This window comes from Pipistrellus hanaki, assembly GCF_964339955.1.
Source record: "Pipistrellus hanaki genome assembly, chromosome: 17".
Classification (NCBI taxonomy): Eukaryota; Metazoa; Chordata; class Mammalia; order Chiroptera; family Vespertilionidae; genus Pipistrellus; species Pipistrellus hanaki.
The window spans coordinates 16957541-16980295 of NC_140519.1; the positions used below are offsets into that span (position 1 = coordinate 16957541).

A 22755-nucleotide genomic window follows, 5' to 3' on the forward strand; every position below is an offset into this window, starting at 1 on the left:
CCCAAAAATCTAATCCCTATTTTAGATTTATGAAAAGTGAGGCTTGGGAAGGATAAGGAATGTCTAAGTCTTTGGAATAGGGAATAAATCCCATGATTCAAACTATTTGTTCACATGTTTTTCTCTCCATAGTAACATGCACTTTTATTAGAAACAAAATTAAAAAAATGCAAAGATTTGCTTAAACTGGAGTACTTATGTTTTATTGGTGTTACATTACATAATTTGAGAAGTTACACTGAAATCATATGCATAAAATACCTTAAGTTATGCAGTGTTTCTTCTTTAAGCTACCAGAGTGTTTAAAGACATGAGAATTGTTAGGTAGATATAATTATAAATGGAAAAGAACTTTACTTAATAATTAATAGAGAAAATTATTTTTCTTGTGGCCATGCTTTATTGTTAAAAGTGAGATAGATCCTGTGGAACACATTATCCTCACTTTAATATTTTTTTGGGGTGTGTGTGTGTGTGTGTGTGTGTGTGCTTTACCCTCAATATACAAGCTTAGAGAGTTGGGGATATATCAATGAGATTAATGTTATATTGATTTTGGAAGAAATGGACATCTGAATTAAAAATTTTCCTTGCTAGAGCCATAGGACTATTGGGACTTAGGACTTATTTCTAGACAATTTTAATGTCCAAAACATTAACACAGGCATGTTGGCCCTAAACTAGGATCATATTTTAAAAAGTAGAGTTCATTGCTTTTCTGATATTTATTTGAAAACTTTAAAGTGTAAAGCTGAGCCTCAAACAAATCGAAGAAGTGAAATAATTTAGTGGCAAAATAGCAATCACTGAACCAACACAATAGAAAACAATAAAATAATAGATGGATAGGGCAAAAATAATTCCATAAAATAAAAATAACTGCTGTCAGAGAAAAAAGGGGGAAGAGTTTTCTTCTCCTAGGTCCCCAAGTTATCCATTTAAAAATAACAAATTCTTTGGGAGCAAAAAATGTATCTTATTCATCCCTTCTCTGTAGGCTTTGCACAGTGCATTTACATAATAGTGTGGACTAAAGAGGGCCCACATATTGAACCTGACAAACTCAAAGATGGTCTGAGTTGTGGGCCTTACAAACTCAGAGACCAATATCACAGGGTGCGGTGAGTGTAAAAATGTCTAACTAAAAGCCAGGCATGGTAGGTAGTCACGTAGGCCTGTATCTTCTTTATCTTTGAAATTACCTCATGTCTTTGTGCATCTAAGATAACAAATCTTTGAAATGTTAAGAGTAATCCCCTTTTCCAGACCAGATCTCCCAACAGAGCAGGAAATCACAGAAACCCTCATTGTTACCTGGTTCCCCGAATTCCATCTCTATGTGTAGGAAATGCAAATGATTAACTACTCTATACCCATCAATGTAAAAGAAGTAATTGCCTCTTCATTTTGCTTTTTGTTAAATCCCAGAGATTTCCCGGTTTTGCTTTCTTCTGCCTCCCTAATCTACCATGTGACCATCTTCACATGTCCTACTTTGATACATAAAATGGGCTACAAAACTGTCCTTCTGTCGAGCATTTTATAAATCTGTTGAGATTTTGCTTCCCAGATATTGTTGTCAGTTTGGCTCAAATAAACTCTTAAATTCTTATCTTAGGCTGAATGCTCTTTCTTCGATAACAGATCTTCAATAAAAAGATTCCAATGCTAGTGGGTTGCTTGGCTTGGTAAAATTTCCAAGTACTGCTTGAACAACATAGCTCAGTTTGTCTAAGGAGATTAAGTGGTTAGCTTGAAGGCCCTTCCTGAATACACACAGACCTCCTAAGAATATAGCTGGTCAAAAGCAGAATATACACCTGTCTTTTCATTTTAAGGAAGGCAATATGGTTCTAGTACTCGCTTAACATTACTGGGAAGTAAGTACTTTGTAAGAGTTTCTGAGTAACAGCTGATAAACAGTTGCACATTCATACTTATTACTATTACAGTCTTTACTGAGAAATCAAAGCTTACAGATGTTAATAAAAACGTTTGTTTCCATAAATATATAGTTTTTTAAATGAACCGCAATCTTCAGATACTTAGTCAATAGGCCAATGTAATTTCTGCAAGCTAAATAAAAGCTTAGATTTTGTTAGATCTTTTTAGGAATATACCTAAAAAACTGACGTTATTCACCCATCCTTAATGCTGACTTTTCTTAGTTATCACACAGTAAGATATACAAAAACGACAACTGTATAAAATTGAAACTCTTGCTTCTTTTTCTTTTGATACTTGCAAAATACAGTTTGCTTGTTTTTTTGACAACCATAGTTTTTTTCATATTGGCTAAATTTCCTAGGAAGACTGTCAAAAGAGCAGTCACAATATTTTTGCAGTTGCTTTAAAAGGCAGATTTGTCAAGTATTTTCCAACAAACTTTTTTTTTTTTTTTTAAATAGGATATCCCTAAACCATTGTTAACTCTTTCTTATGCTAAGTGGCTCTTTTTGGTTTAACTTAACAAAAGCCTTGATTTCAAGTGTAAATATGTCAGAAGCTAAAGCTGAAGTAGTTTATTTCCTCTCTGATTTGCATCAATGCAGAATTCCAATGAATGCTTTAATTGTCTCTAATGTCTTCAATTATAACACCAATGCCAGAAGCTATAAAACAATATGTTCTAGAGATTTATTACTATGATTAAAAAACAACAACTATATTTTTGAAAGGATTTTATTTTTCAAAAGTATTTATTTAATTTTGTTTCCTGTTAAAGTAAACCTTGCAAGCATTGACCTATCTTTTCATTTAAACCTATTGTTCTTTATTTAGACTTGCTTCCCCCCCTGATCTATACCATTAAAAGGACTTTCTTCTTCCAATTGTCTTTTATTTTTTCTTCTTCCAATTCTTACCATAGTAATAATAGCTAATAGTCTTGGAACACTCACTATCAGTGAGGCTCTTTTAATATATTCACCAGGTTAATTTAATTAAACATCACAATATGCCAATGAGGAAGAGCCTATAGAATCTGCATTTTATAGAAAGGGGACTGAGGTTTAGGAATATAAAGTGCTCTACTCCAGGTCAAACATCCAGCAAGAAGCAGATCCTGGATCCAAACTCCTACATTCAGAGTTTCTATCACTAATGACTTTGTCCTTGTTTCAACTTTCTAATTCCTATTTATGAGAATTTTAAGATGGGAGGGTCATTCATCAAACGTCCCCATCAGTTTGCTAAAGACTAAGTCCCCTCATGTTGCTATATGTGTTTATGAAGTCTAAGAGTACCTTAATCCAAGGAGAGGTTTCTATAAATTATAGAATTAACTCCCCATGTAAATGGTACAAGTAGGCTTCAGTACTTGAGTTCTGGTTCAGAAAGAATTCAGAGACAAGCCGCAAACTCACAAGAGAAAGTTTATTCAGAAAGCAAAGACGAACACTCGAAAAAAGTTTCTAGCTGGTGTCTCAAAGAGCTCCCCCACGTTTTGGGCTAGGGCTCCTTTTAACCTCTTAGAGAGGGTTAACTGCTTTCTTTCTCCCCCCCCCTCCCCCCCACCTTTTTTTTTTTTATGGCGATAAGTCTTTATTTTTCATATAAGGTGACACTGTTGTTTTCAGATATATAGAACTGAATAGAAGCAGTTCTGCTTTCTTCTTTAAAAAAAAAAAAAAAAAAATATATATATATATATATATATATATATATATATATATATATATATATATATATATATTATTGATTTTACACAGAGAGGAATTGAGAAGGAGAGAGAGTTAGAAACGTCCATGAGAGAGAAACATCAACCAGCTGCCTCCTGCACACCACCCACTGGGGATGTGCCTGCAACCAAGATACATGCCCTTGACCAGAATGGAACCTGGAACCTTTCAGTCCGCAGGCTGACGCTCTATCCACTGAGCCAAACCGGTTTCAGCAGTTCTGCTTTCTCCTTTTAGCTGACCTTTAGGGGCCTGTCCCATCATCCCCTGTCTTTGTATGGAAGTCAGATGGGGCATTTCTACAGCCCCCTTGTTCTTCTTAAAGGGGGTTTGGGGGTCTACCACTATATGCCAGGGGAGAAAAGATCAGGGGGAGAACCTGACTATATGACCAGGGATCATCTAGGGGAGGAAAGGGACAAGGCCCCTTAACAACACTTATTTCCAAGATCCTAATTAACAATACTTGCTCTCCCAGTTCCACCTGTTGCTAGAAGTCTGTGGCCAGGTGTTCGGGACTTTCTGTCCTGGTGGCATTCTATACCAGGCCTATTGTCCTGCCCTGCTCATGCCTCTCTGACTGCCTACCATAACCATTATTGCTCTGAAAGGAAAGACAACTGAACCTTGATCAGAAAAAGACAGCAGGCCCAAAATGGAATCATTTATGCTAAGCCCCACAGCACCAATCGGAGACTTAATTACAGTTTTGGCCCTTTCAGAAATGGAATCTTAAACCAGTCTATTCAGACTCTCCTGATCAATACTAGTTAGTTAATCTGCCTGACAGAACCCTGCCATCTCTAAAGAAAAGTAACTTTGCAATAACCAACCTACATTTTTTGTTTAGTATAGCTTCCTGTTCCTGCTTCCTTTTGCCTATAAAAAAAAAATCATTTTCACTCAGACCTGACCGGTGTGGTTCAATTGTTTGGGCATCATCCCATACACCAAAAGGTTACTGGTTTGATTCTGGTCCAGTCATATACCCAGGTTTAAGGCTTGCAGGGGCATGCAGGAAGCAGCTAATTGATGTTTTGCTCTCCCAGTGATATTTCTCTCTCTCTTTCCCTCTCCTTTTCTCTTGCTATAAAAAAAAATCATTAAATAAAATCAAATCAATGTTTTCCAGCTTCTTGAAGCTCCTTTCTATATGTTAGACTGGATGCTGCCCAATTCATTAATTGTTGAATAAAACCAATAAGATCTTTAAAATGTACTCAGTTGAAATTTCTTAACAACTTTAAAAAATAATTTCTTACAATGAATGATCTATCTCTTGCATTTAATGAGAGGAATCTCATTCCCCTGCCTAGCGAATCCAAGGCACTGGAGCAATTAAGACCCAGAAGATGCTCATGATAATACATAATGTGGAGGCAAGTATATCTGCCTTTGTATACCTGCACTCCTTCTATCAGATCCTTTGTCATCTTTCATTTTTCTAAGCCTCAACCTCTTTGGCAGGATCTAATCACCACATGCATTTGACATTTCAAAATATGGTAAATATCCCCATGGCAGTCCTTAAATCCCATTCTTAATCATTCCAACTCCTCATTAATCCCAGGGGAATTTTAATTGTATGCATTACTTTCTCAGGACAACACCATGTGTGATGCTTCATTTGGACCAGGAGTGAGTTCTAATCCCTAAAAGATGTTTGCAAAAACAGTTTAAGTTCTTGTGAACTCAATTATGGGACTAGACGTTAGATTTAAAAGTAGCTAAAGGGTAAATGTAAAGGGTTCTAGCATTTTAAAACGAGAATTCTTGAATGCTTCAAGTTCCACCGTAAAGTTTTCTGGTACCCCAGTAGCACTCAAGGCATCCATATATTACCAAAGTGTGGCTCCCAAATTACCCCCAAATAATCCTGGGCACTTTCCCTTTGGATCAGATCTTGTATTTCCTTGGTACTGATGTTGCTGACCCATTTGGTGGGAGGAGCATAGATAGTGCCTGGATTGTGAAGTTCTTCAAACCACACAGAGTTGTACTTGAGTTCTCGGATGTGTGTGTGGTTCCATAGGATTTTGTGACAGTGTAGTCCCTTCGAGCAGAGACTGGACCTGCTGACAATCCGGGGTCGTGATTATCTTGAGATTCATTCCTTATTACCCTTTCCTCCCGTATCTTAATAGTCGGGGAATCGGCATGGACTTAGACAGGATACAGAGGTTTGCTCTGGCTCACACGTTCTCTCTGTTTAGCAAAAACAGAGTTGATGATCTCCCAGAACCTTTCTACACAAGCCTGCTGTGGTTTCAGGCATGCTCCTTAGGCCACACGGTACAGGGCGGATTTACAGGGACCTGCCAGGAGGCCACCACAGGCAATGAGGCTGGAGGTGTTGAAAACCTGAATCTGGGACTTGGCAGCGAGGATGGAAGGGTGCAGGTGGATATAAAGACCATTTGAAGGAAAGATCAACACCGGTGACGGACTAGTGGGAGATCCTGGATGAAGGGAAATACTGATTGAAAGACGACTGCAACCTTTCAGAGTGGAGTGCACCAGCTGTCTATGTGGCGTTAACAACTCCCATCTCCTGGGTTTTGGATTCTGTCAATTCAGATGACTAGCTAAAATGGTTCAAGAGAAAAGCAGCAGATGGAAGATGATTTTAGGAAGAAATTATGAATGTGTTAAGCATGAGATGATGGTGAGAGAGTTGGAAATATCCATCTCTGAGCCCAGGAGAAAGGTGAGGACTAAAAATGCCTGCACAATGATTGCATGTAGACAGCTGAGCTTCTGAGGGAGGTAAGGTAGAAAGAGCAGGCCTCTGCCCAAGGACTAAGATTAGAAGAAGCATTTCTTTTTTCACATGGGGGAATATAGGAAAGCCATGGTTACCAATAGCATCAAATATTAAGAGTCATCCAAAAAAAAGAGGATGGCTGGGCTTCACAGTAAATAAATATTTTTTTTTGAGCAATATATATATATATATATATATATATATATATATATATATATATATATATTGTATATTTGTCATTGTTGTTTGTATGTTTGTTTTTTGTTTTCATCTGTGTTGTTGTTGTTGATTTGTCCCCTAGCCTGTTTCTTTTCTTTCCGTTTCTCCCTGTCTTCTTTATTTTTAAATTTTTTGTATAATATACATAACAAAATATACCACTTCAACCATTCTAAAATGGTATGATTTAATGACATTAACTACATTCATAATGTTGTGCAACTACTGTCACCAGAACATTATCTCAAGAGGTAGCCTCTCACCCATGAAGCAAAATAGCACAAAGCAGTACTCCCCATTCCTCCCTCTCTACAGCCCCTGGCAATTCTGATCTGCTTTCTGTCTCTGTGGATTTGCCTGTTCTGCATATTTCATATAAATGGCTTATTTTATTTAACATAGTGTTTTCAAGATTTGTCCATTTTAAATGTATAATATCATGTTTCAGTACTTCATTCCTTTTTATGGCCAATTAATGTTACATTGTATGGATATACCACATTTTATTGGTCCAGTCATAAATTGGTGGAAATTTGGGTCAACTACCTTTTGGCTATTATGCATAATTATGTTCTGAATATTTACATAACAATTTGTGTGTGGACATATTCCTGTATTTCTTTTGGTTATTTACATGGAGTGAAATTGCTGGATTGAATGGCAATTCTTTGTTTAACTCAATGCAGGACCACCAAACTGCTTTCTACATTTTATACTCTTGCCAACAATGAATAAAAGTTCCAGCTTCTCTTCACCCTTACTAATACTTATTACTTTGGTTTTATTTTATTTTTTTAAAATTCTAGCCATCCTAGTGGATATGAAGTAGTGTATGTATCACTGTGTTTTTGATTTGCATTCCCTTGATAGCTAATGATATCGAGCATCTGTTTATATGTTTGTTGGGCAACTGATATCTCCTTTGAATGTGAATTCATGTTCTTTGCTCATTTTTAAATTGGGTTGAGTTTTTGCTGTTGAGTTGTAAGAGCTCTTTATATATTCAGGATACTAGACCTATCCTCCCCCTTTTAAACTGTGCTCTGAAGGAAAAGGGGAAGTTAGCTTGGCAGAGAGCCATGGGAAGATCTTTCTGGGCAGAGAGTACAGTGCATACTTGCTGTCTTAGCCTGCTCAGGCTGCCATAACAAAAACCCTATAGACTGAGTGGCTAAAACAGTGGACACTTATTTTATCACAGTAGGGGAGAGGGGGGCAGAAGTTTGAGATCAGGGTACCAGCAGTGTAAGAGCTTTCTTCCTGGCTCCAAATGGTTGCCTTTTCTCTGTGTCCTCACATGGGGGGAGGGTTCGGAAGGAGGGAGGAGAGAAGGAGAGAGAGAGAGAGAGAGAGAGAGAGGGAGAGAGAGAGGGAGAGGGAGAGGGAGAGGGAGAGGGAGAGGGAGAGGGAGAGGGAGAGGGAGAGGGAGAGGGAGAGGGAGAGGAGAGAGAGAGAGAGAGAGAGAGAGAGAGAGAGAGAGAGAGAGAGAGAGACGCTAGTATAGAGCATGAAGAGTAAAACCTCATGACTGCATCTAAACCTAATTGTCTCTTAAAGACCTCATCTACAAATACCATCACATTGGCAAGTAGAGCTTCAACATATGAAATTCGGGGCACACAAACATTCAATCCATAGCATCTGGAAAGGCTCTGGTGGGGAAAGAGGCATGAGAGTGAAGCTCTGAGGGTACATGTCTCCTGCAATATCCGAGGGATCCCTGAGAAGGCTGATCTCAATGAGGCTGGTGCAGTGGCAGGAGAGCCAGATCATGAAGAGTAACAGGTCTCAATCCTAATGTGTTTAAAAATCAGCCAGGCTCTTGTAAAAATGCAATGCTGTGTAAGTCTGGGAAGAGGTATAGATTCTGCATTTCCAAGTAGCAAATACGAAAGCCCCAAAGAGCCTGCTAAGGATAGTGATATTTTCTAAGAGCAATTAGTTATTAAATGGCTTTAAAAAAAAAAGGAGAGTAACAAGATCAACTTCAGGTTTTTAAAACATCTCTCTAGTTGCTCAGTGGAAAATATATTGGGATAGGACAAAGGAATGGGGGAAGAGTAGCTGAATTAATTATGGTTAAGTGAATTAAGGTCTGAATATTCATATGACAGAATAGTCTATAAACATGAACAACAATGGTTATGAAGACATTTTCATGACATGAGAAAATATTTATGATATAATACTTAAAAGGCATAAATCAAAATTATGTATACAAGTTGGTTTCAATTTTGTAAAACATGGTGTAAGGGGAGGCAAATGTACCAAATTGTTAACAGAGCCTCTTGGGAAGGATGATTTTTATTCTTTCTTTATGTTTTTCTCCGTATAATTTTTTTCTACCATTTTCATTCTGATATTTTATTTGCTTAAATTGCTTTCTGAACAACTGAATATTACCAAATTTATCACAGATCCAGACATTTCTTTCCAAGAACCTTGAATAAATCTTTGCCAGAACTGTTGCTCTAAAACAGAAAATAGAAATTCTGGTTGAATTCATTTCCTGGCCCTTCTAAAGGTGCCATGCTGTTGCTGGTTGTCAATTTCACACATGCTATTTTTGTCCATTCAGAGCTGACAGCTTGGATTTCCCCCTCCATTGTAATAGCTGCTCTCTCTTCTGGCTTCCCCAGGCTTGCATTTGGTAACCTTTGCCCTTTTATTTGGTACAAGCCAAAATGCCATCTTTGGAAAACTAATGTACCAGAGAAAATGGTAGCATGAAGCCACATAACCTACTGTTTTTTTTCTTTCTGTTTGTAAAGGTTATTATTAGAGCTCATTTTAGAGAATTTCAAATCCATTCAAAGTATCATGGATTTAATTTTTTCTAATGGAAGCAAAGCTTTTGATGTTTGCATTTAGAAAGCTGTCTAGCCTCTTTAGAGTTCAAATTTTCATACATTGGCACAATTGATCAAAGACTTTATTTTAAGATGGAGAGAAAAGGCAATTTACCTATAGTTGTTTTGTATTTTCAACATTATTATTATTATACTCTTTCTTTTCTCAACCATCTCCCCTTTTGAAGATCTACTTTTTTTACTAACATATATTGGCTTCACCTTCTTTTTGATCATGAGAAACCATCTGGAAACAATTGAGAGTGACGTCACAAATCCAGCATTATGATTTCAATGCAGGATCAAAGAATAGGAAGAAAAAAGAGTCGGAGTGGAGAAGCTTGATTTAACCTTTAAGCACAAAGGCTAGGAAGAGGCAAGAAAACATGATGACATAAAAGGATTATTGATGGGCACTCAAATTAGGATAGTTGGTTTACCTTAAGGTTCAACTTAGTTAATTTTTATATCTATTGTGAGGAAAAAGGAGAGAAAAAAACACACAAAAACAGTTATCCAGGGTCAGTCTGACAAGGGATGACTAAGTTAGAAAGACTTTGTAGCCTTTGGGTTTGGCAGAGTGTCCTGAAGCGAAATGCGGGTGACTACCGAAAAAAAAAAAAAAAAAAAAAAAAAAAAAAGACTTAAACTGGGGTTAAAGGTCATAAGCAAAGACAATAGACTTGGAATCTGGAGGAATTCATACTCTACTGAAGAATCCCAAGACCACTCCTGACAATAACTAATTGCCTAGTCACCAGAGAAAAGGAAAATTAAAGCTGAGGCTAAAACTGAGCCACCTTGGAGAATAAGCAAATGATTAAAAAGGGGAATTAAGGAGTAGGAAAGGGTGAGGACCTGGAATATTGATGTGAGTGATCCTGAAATTACAGTTCGCATAGGAAGTGGTGTCCTGATACCATTTTGAAGAGAAATGTGTGTTTATAGCGAACCAGAACATTGATCTTCTAAGTATGGATTTCAGCCAGAAGCTAAAGGAGACGAGTGAATTTCAGGGAGGTGATGGGTCTGGCAAGGGGTAAGGACTTTTCTCTGGGGAAATCAGAGACCGGGGGTTCAAAAATTCTTTTTCTGCTATTTAAATCAACAGTCCTGCATTTTCCAGTACCTTTCCCAAAAGAATATATCTTTTTAATATTATCTTTAATATAAAAGTGATTTACTTAGATCAACTGAAGGACTTGTATGAATGCATATAAGCATAACAATGAACGCAAAACTCTGGGGAGGGAGGGCATGTATGGGGGTGGGGGGCGATTGGTAAGATATCTACACATATAATATCTTAATTTTAAAAAAAGTGATTTACTTAAAATATCATTGAATGCTTTAATTTTAATATCTTTGCAAAATATCTTTATAGCAATACATTTGTCATTCGCCTAAAAAATCATTATGGGGTTGTATGTTCCAATTTAGGTTAGGAAAATAGGGTCACTGTACTAGTTCACAAACTTCCTTTGACAACCAAGCCATGCCCAGACAGATTTTTCACTAAATTGGTTGTTGTTACTCTTATCACCATAGAAGTTGTTAAAATATTCCACTGAAGGCATTGTTACCTAATATACTATTTATTTCCAACCTTTGATTTTTTTCATTTTTCTTTATTTAACTACAACATGCCCCTATTGAAATGCCAATAGAATCTTATTTGTAAAGTAAAAATACAAGTGGTTCTACCTATGGAAATATTAACATTTAGAAGAAAATGTTACATACAAAACCACATCCTACCACCCTTAATTTGATGTGAGAATTTTTTTTAAACACTCGGGAGAGGCAACACATGTCTCGGGTGCTCATTCCTACACCAATAGCACTCCATAAACAGATTGCTGCAATCTTCTGAACTTGGTCAAGGCTTCAGAATCCTTTTAAACACAATATTCCAGGAGACACTAACATTTGCTTATAGTTTGCCCTTGTGTTTAAAAGAACATTTGCTTATCTGGCTGTAGATGGAGAACATTCCATTTCTGTTGATAATTTTGAAGAAGGATATGTGCGATTTTATTTAGAAATGGAATGATTTCGCTTCAACATAACCGTTAGACATTCCCAATCTACAAATGTCCCATTTGCAGGTTGCTTAAATCTCATGACCTATGGAAACGGCAGCTAGGAGTGGAGGACAGGAAGGCAGGCAGAGAATGTTTCACCTACTTCTGGCAGCACAGCCGCACACTTAAGAACCAACTTGTGCAGTGTGAGATGCTTCTGGCTTCAATTTTCTTCTTCATCATGTATTGAACTGTGTAAGTTCTTATCTTTTATCCTTGGTTTCCTCATTTGCAAAATGGGGTTGTCTGAGGATTAGAACTCAATAAATAACTCAGAATTAAAAATGGTAGCTCAAGCAAAGCATTTTGCTGGGTACATGGTATATAGCAAAACTTCCATAAGTGTTATCTTTGACAGAGAAATTGTTATTTGTCTTCCTGATGAAGTGAAGACAATCCTACCCAATTTCACACTTTTTCCTCAATTTGATCCTTGGCAAATTTGTCTGATTGGACACCAACTGAATCACAGAGAGTGCTGATTGATACAAGGAGATGGGACAAAAGGCAGTGTTCTAGGCACTAAAAACCATGGGCCCTGGGTCCTGCTGGGCCTTCAACAAATTGTTGAGCAACTTACTTAACGTTACTTGGTCCTCAGTTTCCCACATGTAAATTTGTGATTCTAAGATATGGTTTTAGATGCTATCATTTTAGAGGGATTTGGAAACTGGTGAATTAAGTGTCATCCACTTGCTCCTTAGTACTCTCCTTCGAATCCTTCTTCTCACTCTTCTCAGGCACTAACTCACTCCCACACTCAGAATATCTGCCCAGGTCATTCAGAATGAAGTGTAGTCTCTATTAACTTAAAATTTATATGCGAACCCAAGAGAAATGAAAACATATGTCCACGTAAAAGCTTGAATACAAGTGTTCAGAGCAGCATTGTATAATAGCCGAAGGTGGAAGCAATCCAATTGTCCACCAATTTATGCCTGGATAAATAAAATATTCATACAATGCACTGTTAATTGTCTATAAAAAGAAATGAAGCACTGCTATATGCTACAATATGGTGAAACCTTGAAAACATTATGCTAAGTGAAATAAGCTGGCCACAGAGGAAGGCACCTACTGCATTATTCCATTTATATGAAGTGTTTAGAATAGGCAAATCCAAGGAGACAGGAAGTAAATTAGTGGTTGCCAGGAACTGGGGGAGGGGAGAGTAAGGAATGACTACTAATGGGTATGGGGTTTCTTTTGGAGGTGATTAAAATTTTCTAAAGTTATTGTGATGATGCTTGTACAACTCTGTGACTATTCCAAATAGCTTTAAAGTGTACATTTTCAATGGCTGAATTATACAGTATATGGATTATAACTCAATAAAGCTGTTATTTAAAAAAATATATATATATATATATATATATATATATATATATATATATTATTGATTTTTCGCAGAGAGGAAAAGAGAGGAATAGAGAGTTAGAAACATTGATGAGAGAGAATCATCAATCAGCTGCCTCTTGCACACCCCTCACTGGGGATGTGCCCTTGACTGGAATCAAACCTGGGACCTTTCAGTCCCCAGGCCAATGCTCTATCCACTGAGCCAAACCGGTTTCAGCTAAAAGCTATTATTTTTTAAAAAGCTTGTTGAAAGAGATGCTGAGAACAAAATGGTGACTCAGTTTCTAGGTAAGTTTCTAAGGAGTTTCCTGTGATACAAAACAAGCTTGTCTCAAAATGTCTGTAAGTCCACACTGAGCCAGGGCTATATCTTTAGTGTCTTTTATTAAGGACAAAATGGAGATAAAAGAAAAAGTATATCAGCAACTGAATTGTGTCACAGTGTAGGAGGCAATCTGAACCTTTTACTTTAAAAATTGAGGTGACTAGCCAAACAAATCTATATCAAGGTTCTTAGATTTTTCCCCCCTGAAAATAGATAAAAATAAATCTGGTCTGAGGATTCTGACCATTTACAATTGCTCTTCACTGAATTAAAAATTTCAAAATACTTCATTGTAATTCCTAAAGACAAAAATCTCTATAAAAAAAAGACCAATGCAAGTAATCTATGAGCATATAAGGCAATGATTAGTCTCCTTTCTCCTTCTACCAAATTCTGGGACCTCTGACTTCTGCTTTAGAATACATTTTTGTCTTGCAAACCTACACTGGAGACTAATTTTAAACTGGTTTTATCAATATGTGTAAAGCAGGTAACTGCAGATGACTTATTAATTAACATTAAGTGTCTAAACATTCTTCTGTAGTTCTTAGCACTAGTATTGTTTTAATTATTAGGCACAGTGAAAAACCTTATCCATTGTGGTTAAAGAAAACCAACGAAACACCCTTAGGAACAAAATCAGTTGCACCCAATCAACAGATAAAAGCAAACACTGAGAAATAGTGAGCTAGCACAGTAGTTTTACTGTCACTTTTCTAAAAAAGAAAAAACAAACAAAACACACACACACACACACACACAAAAACAAACAAAACAAAAACAAAAACAAAACAAAAAACCACCCAAGGTGGAGGAAGGTGGGGAGGAGTTCCACGCTGGTGTACTATGAATTCCCAATAACCGAGGAAACGAAATCTCTCTCTTCCACTTCAGCTGGTCACACATAAGCCGTCACTCATCCTTAGCAATCTTGCCACTGGCCAGGCTGCCTCGCTGCTCACCCTGAGGAAGATGGGTAGCTATGGCAACACACAGAGCATGTGGATAACCCCCTCTCCCCAAAGCAAGGGGCAGGGAGAGCACATGGGGCTCCGAGTGCAGGATGTGCAGCCCCCCGCGCTGCCCAGAGCCAGGGCTTTCCTTCACCAAAGGCGGGGAAGAGGGAGTCGCTGGGGCAAGGGAGAGGTAGGTGGTGGCAGCAAGTAGGGAACTGGGACTTCTGACAGAGACATGGCAAGGTGAGCTACTCCTTCATGGTCAGTGTGAACTACCCTTAATTTAACACTGGCCATTTTAACCATTTTCAGTGCACAATTCAGGACATTACGTAGACCCATAAGGTTGTGCAATCCCACTGTGAGTCTCAGAAATTTTTCATCATCGCTGCAAAAGGAGCCCCTGCCTGCATGAAGCAGTCACGCCCCACCCTCCCTTCCCCCAGCCACTGGCAACCACTAATCTGATTTCTGTTTGTGTAAAAACCTGTACATGAATGCTCATTGCACTATTCACAGTAGCCAAATGGTAAAAGGAACCCAAATGTCCATCAGCCGGTGAATGGAGGGACAGATGCGGTATATCCACGCAGTGGAATAGTGTTCAGCTATCAAAAGGAGCAGAGGTCTGGTATACATGCTACAGCACAGATGACCCTTGAAACACTGAACTTCCCGTTTCTGTCCTTAGAGCGAATAAAGGCATCGGCAAGGAGGTGGCAGGATAGTTCACAGGGGTCCACAGGCCTGGGCTGGGGGAAGGGATTCTTCCCCGCTCCGGGGCGCCAATGAGGCCTTTCATTTAGCGCCATTCAGAGAGGCTCAAGCTGAAACACCAAGAGAGGCAATCCTGCTTCTGTACAAGCTCATTTTTAGAACTCGAATTGTTTTTTTTAAAGTTCATTCAAAATGCCCGAAAGCTGGCGGTGAGTAATTTAGGAGTTAGAGGGCATTGGGAAAAGTGAATCAAGACGTGAAGAAGTACCAGAGCCTCCCTTTCTTTCCTGAATTTTGATGACTCACCTCCTGAGCTGCCTGTCCTCACCCCAGTCCCTACCTAATCCTCATCCCACTCCTTCCCATACACCAATCTGCGGCTCTCCTGCTTTTTCTGTGTGATCTATTCTTTTGTCTGTGCTTAGGGAGACCAGCAACCTGCCTATTCTCCCCCCTGAAAAATATCAAAGACCGGTTTGGGCCGAAACCGGTTTGGCTCAGTGGATAGAGCGTTGGCCTGTGGACTGAAAGGTCCCAGGTTCGATTCCGGTCAAGGGCATGTACCTTGGTGCGGGCACATCCCCAGTGGGGGTGTGCAAGAGGCAGCTGATAGATGATTCTCTCTCATCGATGTTTCTAACTCTCTATTTCTCTCTCTTCCTCTTTGTATAAAATCAATAAAATATATTTTAAAAAAGAGAACTTTTTGAGAACAAAAAGAATAAATTTATAAAAGGGTATAGCATATTTTTTCTCTTTTAAAAATTAAAATAACATATTATTGAATTATTCATTGCTTTTTTAATTATAATCCCCCAAATTACCTTGGAATGTGATTTGCCGTAATAGTAAAACATCAACAATCTGAATTTAGAGAGGTAAAAAAAAAAGTGCAGCTGTGTGTGTATATGTTTAGGTACATCTATATTCTGAAGCTATGCCACAGAAGGAGAAAACAGAACAAACTGCATAAAACAAACAGTTCCAGTAAAAATCAACAATGGATTTAGCAGCAGGTGCTCAGGGTCACTGGTTTTGAAATATCTTCTTTTGAAAAGCCACTTTAATCAGTAAAAAAAAAAAAAAAAAAAAAAAAAAAAAAGGATCATTTTCATTTTCTTTAGTTTATCCACTCAATTGTTGGGACTCCGATGAGGCCATTTTCCCTTTTTCTTCACTCTCTTTATCACCGAAGGCCCTGAGAAAGATGAGAGAGCAGCGTGTCCTGGGACACGGGCACTCCCTTCGCCCTGAAGTGATTTCTATTTTATTTGTGTGTTTTTAAAAACTCCTTACCCAAGAACAATAGAAGGACCACATTTCTGTCTTAGCGTCAAATGCCCCTCCGTGCTGCAGAAAGACTTGGTTTTCTGGCGATTTCAGGGTCTGCCTGTTCCCTGCTGTTCTCGTCTTCATCACAATAAAAAGAAAGGAAGAAGAGAAGAGAAGAAAGAAAGGAAGAACATGGAACCCCAAGGGTGGTTCATTTCAATTCTGAAGTCTTTCTTCCCTCCTGCAGGGACACGTGTGTCAACGTCTTAATAAGGAAGGGAAAGCAGGTTACACGCCTCAGAGCACGTGCACTCAAACCAGAAAATTGGCGTGAAGGAGAGAAGGTCATGGCCGCCACATTCTCGAGGGCCTCTTCTGGCCAGGGCCAGACGGCACAATCGACGGAGGGCAGGTTTAACATTGTCACTCTTAGGTCAGGAAGAAAAACATCTTTGGAGAAACATTCATTTTTACCCTCCTCTCCCTCAAAATCTTGAAGTCATCTCATACAAATGTTAGAAATAACTCAACAAACTGTATCTTTATACTGTTGCAGTAGCTGTGCACCACAAATTGAAAAGACATTTCTGTAACTTGGAGGAACTCTGCTGTCATGAGAACGGCCATATCTGGCCTTATATTTCAACTGTGAATACCATGAGTTATTCTCTATGTAAATTAATAAAGTATACAATATAACCTATCAACAATTTCGTCCCATTTGCATTTTGAAAACATAAAAGCAAATGGAAACTGGAGAGCCAATAGTTTGTTTGAATTTTTAAATATTCCAGGAGTAATATTTTATGATATCCAATTTTCAGGATCACATTTCTAGCTTTATGTTATTTAGGCTCTGATGCCCTAAGGCCATGGTGGGCAAACTGCAGCTCGCAAGCCACATGCGGCTCTTTGGCCCCTTGAGTGTGGCTCTTCCACAAAATACCATGGCCTGGGTGAGTCTATTTTGAAGAAGTGGCATTAAAAGAAGTTTAAAAATTTGGCTCTCGAAAGAAATTTCAATCGTTGTACTGTTGATATTTGGCTCTGTTGACTAATGAATTTGCCAAGCACTGTCCTAAGGCATGACAAAAGTGAAAATAAAACAAACAGACTTATCCATATATTTTGTAGTGTATCTTTTCTGAAATGATACTTTTTTCTCCATTTTCTTTTTTTTTTTAAATTATGAAATCTGCTTGAATGAAAGGACCTGAAGTTTCAGGATAGCTCACTTAGTTCAGACCTTTATGTGGATTTTGCCTTGTGGGTCATAATTAAAAAGCTCAAGAATTATTAATAATATCTTTAAAAAATTAGCAACTTAGCCCAGTTGGCATGGCTCAGTGGTTGAGCATAGACCTATGAACCAGGAGGTCACGGTTTGATGCCAGGTCAGAACACATGACCACATGGTTGTGGACTCAAACCCTAGTGTGGGGAGTGCAGGAGGCAGCAAATCAATGATTCTCTCTCATTGATACTTCTATCTCTCTAGACCTCTCCTTCCTCTCTGAAATCAATAAAAATATATTTTACAAAAGAGCAACTTATATAAGCTTGGATTGATTGACAAAAGATCTTCAATGGTTAAATTCAAATACAATTTTGAAAACAATTTTATATATTAATGCAAGTCACCATACATATAGTAGCCTGCCTTCTTTCAATTGCAAGTGACAGAAAGAACATCAAACTGACAATGGCAAGAAAGGCCATTCTTTTTTTTTTTTCATAACTATGAAGTCAAAAGGTTCAGTTGGCTTCACTAATGCAGGTAGAAACTTTCTTCCCTCCTCTTTCTTCTTCCCCTTCACCTTCCCCTTCTCTTTTTCCTTTCCCTTTTTCCTTCCCCTTGCCCTTCCCCTTCTCCTCATCCTCTTCCTCCTCTTCCTCCTTCTCTTCCTCTTCCTTCTTTTTTTAATGTGTATTTAGTTTTTAATCTTGGATTTCCCCCCAGTAGTGACAGAAAAGTCCTTCAGCAACTTTGAGCTCATGTCTTTAAATCCTAGCATCTCAGGAGAAAGCCTCTTTGACAACATTTCCAGCCATTTATTCTGGTTGTGATCAATTATCTACACATATTCAGAGGAATGGAATATTCTAATAGGCTAAGTCTGGGACAAGATCTCACCCCTGAAGCTAGGATATAGGTTCATCTTCATGTGATCCATAAAGAATGGGATAGAGGAGAAAATAATATTCTAATGCATAATAAAAAAATTTGCACTAATTAGCTTGACAATCAAGTTTTGTTATCATTGTTCAAGATCATTAGGAGAGAGAGAGAGAGAGAGAGAAAGAGATAGAGAGAGAGAAAGACCAGGATCTTGAAGATCAGTCTTTATTACCTAATAGCCTTTAGCCAAATAACTATGAATTGCATTTATAATTATCCAATATAATAAAAGGCTAATATGCAAATCGACCGAACAGCAGAACAACTGATCACTATGATGCACACTGACCACCAGGGGGCAGACTCAACATAGGAGCTATTCCCTGGTGGTCAGACAGTGGGCTCATAGCTGGCAAACGCAGTGGCAGTGGCAGGAGCCTCTCCTGCCTATTCGGCAATGCTAAGGATGTCTGACTGCCAGCTTAGGTCCACTCCCTTTAAGTCAAACATCCCCTGAATGAGTGCAGACCAGGCTGAGGGACTTCCCCCCACCCCAAGTGCACAATTTTTGTGCACTGAGCCTCTAGTATATTATAATTATTATATCATATTTTATTAAAAAATATAACTTTAAAAATTTAAGACTTATTTATTAAGTTTTCTAATTTGTGAAATGGGTTTTATCTCTATTTCATTATTTCTTTTAAAAATATATCTTATTGATTTTTTATAGAGAGGAAGAGAGAGGGATAGAGAGTTAGAAACATTGATAAGAGAGAATCATCGATAAGCTGCCTCTTGCATCCCCCCCCCCCCCCCTGCCCCCGGAGATATGCCCACAACCACGGTACATGCCCTTTACTGGAATCGAACCTGGGACCTTTCAGTCCACAGGCTGACGCTCTATCCACTGAGCCAAACCATTTTCGGCTATTTTATTATTTCAATTGCAACCTACATGGTGATAAATCCCCAAACCTAATTTCTATATCTCCCTCTGACCTAGAGTATTCTAGAATATTCTCTGTGGAGGATATTCTCCAGATCTTTGAATCTCCAGATCTACCTGTTCCCTTCTTTACCCTGCTAAGGACCCCAAGAGGCCCACCTTTGTAGACACATGAACAGACTCTTTTGCTCTCTCCTTCCATTTGTGTTTGGTCAGTGAAAACCACTGACAAGAACTTGTGGGCGAGCAAAGAGGAGAACATATTCACTCCTTGGTGCCCTTTCTCTCGGCCAGTGTGTTGTTAGTGGTTGTGCTCCTGTTCCGATGGCCACAGTTTGTGTCTACAGCTACAACTAAAGACCTCTTTGGATTGGTAACTGCTCCCTTCATTCATCCCTCGAAGCCTGGGAGTGGTGGATCTTACTTCTGACTACTATACTTGGGTGCTTCATCATTTCTTATTGGTTTCTTCTATTGCTACTCAAACTCTGTAAGTGATTTCTTAAGTCTATTGAAACACTGTTTTTTTGAGTCCATCATATATTTTGGGTTGTAACCGGCAGAAACAGCTCTAGACAAATTTTCAAAGACATCACAAATTCAATATTTTGAAAACAGAGACTATCATCTCAATTTAACTCACTAGTATTTATTTTCTTCATTAGGTGCAACACTATCCATCAATCATTTCAAATTAAAATCCTGATGATGCTTTCAAATATTTATTCTCCTTCACTTTCAGCTGATTATTAAATATTGCTTTATTTTAACTCACACTTAATAAAAAAAATTAATTAGGCCACCCCTAATACCTAAGTGGCCTCTCTGTTACTTTTGTTTCGACAGTCCTATCTTTCACATGATCACATATTTGATCATATCCCTCCTCCTCTGTAACAAGTGCATGTTTCTAAGACTCTTGGCCAACTACAAGATCACTCTGAGATCCCTGTCAACACTATCAAAAACTTTCATGATATGGGTTATCCTTACCTCCTAGGATTGTAAAACTATGTGCAATATCTCAAACATTCCCACTTTCTTTTACGTTTCCATGTCTTAGCACGTATTCTTTGTTAAAATGCTCATTTCCTTTTTCCTCATAAGATATGCTGACTCATTCTTTAAATCTTACTTTATCTTTTTACCTTCTCTGTGAAGAATTATTGATGACCTTGTTGTTCTTTATGCCAAAAATTCATTGTATAGATATTTTTAAAGCACTATGTCATTGTAATATAGATATTTGCTATTAATGTATGTTCCCCAACTTGATTATGGGCCCTCTGAAGAAAGGAGATATATCTTATCTATTTTTGTAACGTTGGTCTCTAGTTACAGAGCCTGGTACATAATGAATTCTTAAAATATAAAGACATATAAGAAGAATGAAAGGCCAAATCATAGACTGAAAGAAAATATTTGCAAAACACATATCTGATAAAGCACTGTTATTCAAAACATCTTAAAAACACAATAAGAAGAAAACAAATATCTCAATTAAAACATGGGCATATGATCAATGATTCTCTCACCTTTGGTGTTTCTATCTCTCCCTTTCTCTTTGAAATCAATAAAAATATGTCTTAAATAAATAAATAAATAACCCTCACTGATTTGGCTCAGTGGATCCAGTGTCAGCCTGTGGACCAAAGGGTTCTGGCCAAGGGCACATACCTTGTTTGCAGGCTCCTCTCTGGCCTGGGCCACTGTCAGGGCTCGTGCAAAAGGCAACCAATCGATGTGTTTCTCTCACATTGATGCTTCTGTCTTTCCCTCTCTCTTCCACTCTCCCTAAAAATCAATGGGCAAATATCCTCAGGTGAGCATTAGCAACAACAACCAACCAACCAACCAATCAAACCAATAAATAAATAAAATATGGGCATAACATTTGAATAGACACCTCATCAAGGAAGATATACAAACGGCAAGTAAGTATATGAAAAGGTGCTAAACATTATATGTCATTAGGGAATTGTAAATTAAAACAACGAAATACTACTGCACAACTATTAGAATGGCTAAAATACAAAAACTTTAAAATGCAAATGCTGGCGAGGATGTGTAACAATAGGAACTCTATCAGAATGCAAAAATGGTACAGCCATTTTGGATGATAATTTGGCTGTTTCCTACAAAGCTTAACATAGTCATACCATTTGATCCAGCAATTACGCTTTTAGGCATTTATTCAAATGAGCTGACAACTTATGTCCACACAAAAACTGGGAACACATATTTATAGCAGCTTAATCATGGTTGTCAAAAATGGGAAGTAGCCAGATGCCCTTCAGTAGGTGAATGTATGAACAAACTGTGGTACATCCAAACAATGCACTGCCATTCCATGCTAAAGAAAAGAGCTACCCAGCCATGAAAAGACACAAAGGAACCTTCAATGCATTTGGATAACTGAAAGAAGCAAATCTGAAAAGGCTACATACTGTATGATTCTAATCATAAGATGAAACTATTCTATTTCTATTCTATACTATAATGGCATGCACATGATGTTATAAATTGAATATTTGTGCTCCCCCCACCCCCAAGTCCATATATTGAAATTCTCACCCTGAATGTTGACTGTATTTGGAGATAGGGTTTATAAGGAAATAAATAAGGTCACAGGACATCATAATGGTGGGGCTCTGACTTTATAAGAAGGGCACTAATCCTATCACACCATAGAACTCTGAGTGCTCTCTCTCTTTCTCTTCACCAGGGAGGACTCAGCAGGAAAATCAGAAGAGAAGTTCACCAGAAAGCAACTACATTGGCACCCTGATCTTGGACTTTCCGCCTCCAGACTGAGAGAAAAAAATTGCTGCTATTTAAGCTTCACAACTCATTCATTCTTTTCAGCATTTAGCAAGTAATGAACATCTAATATAAACAAAGCAAACGTTACAAAATTATACATATAATAAAAACCTAGTGGTAGTAACACTGTAACGACCAAAGACAGGTCACCAGGAGGTGCATTGAGCACCTCTCGGTCCCTCCCAACACCCGCCCCCTCCCCCCCCACACACTCCATGCCCATGAGCAGTGGCTCTTGCGAAGGGCAGGGCAGGGTGTGAGCTACTATCGGTGGAGAGCTATGAGTGGTGGAAGGTGGGGCAGCGAGCTACGTGAGGTGATAGGTGGCAGTGCGGCCAGCTATGACAAGCAGAAGCAAGCTACTCACACATGATTTCCTGCACGCTTGGCCTCTAGTTTTATTTTTTATTTTTTTATTTTTTATTTATTTATTTATTTATTTTTTAAATCAATCTTTATTGTTCATATTATTACAAAGGTTCCTCATTTCTTCCCCCCTCCACCAGGTTCCCATCCCACCCTCTGCCCCCTCCCCATCCCCCATTGTCCTCATCCATAGGTGCACAGTTTATGTTCAGTCTCTTCCTCCCTCCCTTTCCCCGATAGTAAATCCCTTTTCAGATAGTAAATCTGTTACTT

The 22755-nt window shown here is 38.2% G+C and overlaps 1 long non-coding RNA gene across 2 annotated transcripts; it reads left to right on the forward strand.

Moving 5' to 3' along the window:
* The first annotated feature begins 10326 nt into the window (after nt 1-10326).
* LOC311611854 lies at nt 10327-22117 on the forward strand. 2 transcript variants are annotated; one of them, XR_014793157.1, is made up of 3 exons: nt 10327-10383; nt 11621-11791; nt 22019-22117. It is a non-coding gene; the product is annotated as an uncharacterized lncRNA (long non-coding RNA). The 2 variants fall into 2 exon arrangements; XR_014793158.1 differs by having other exon boundaries at nt 10346-10551.
* Nucleotides 22118-22755: the final 638 nt, after the last annotated feature.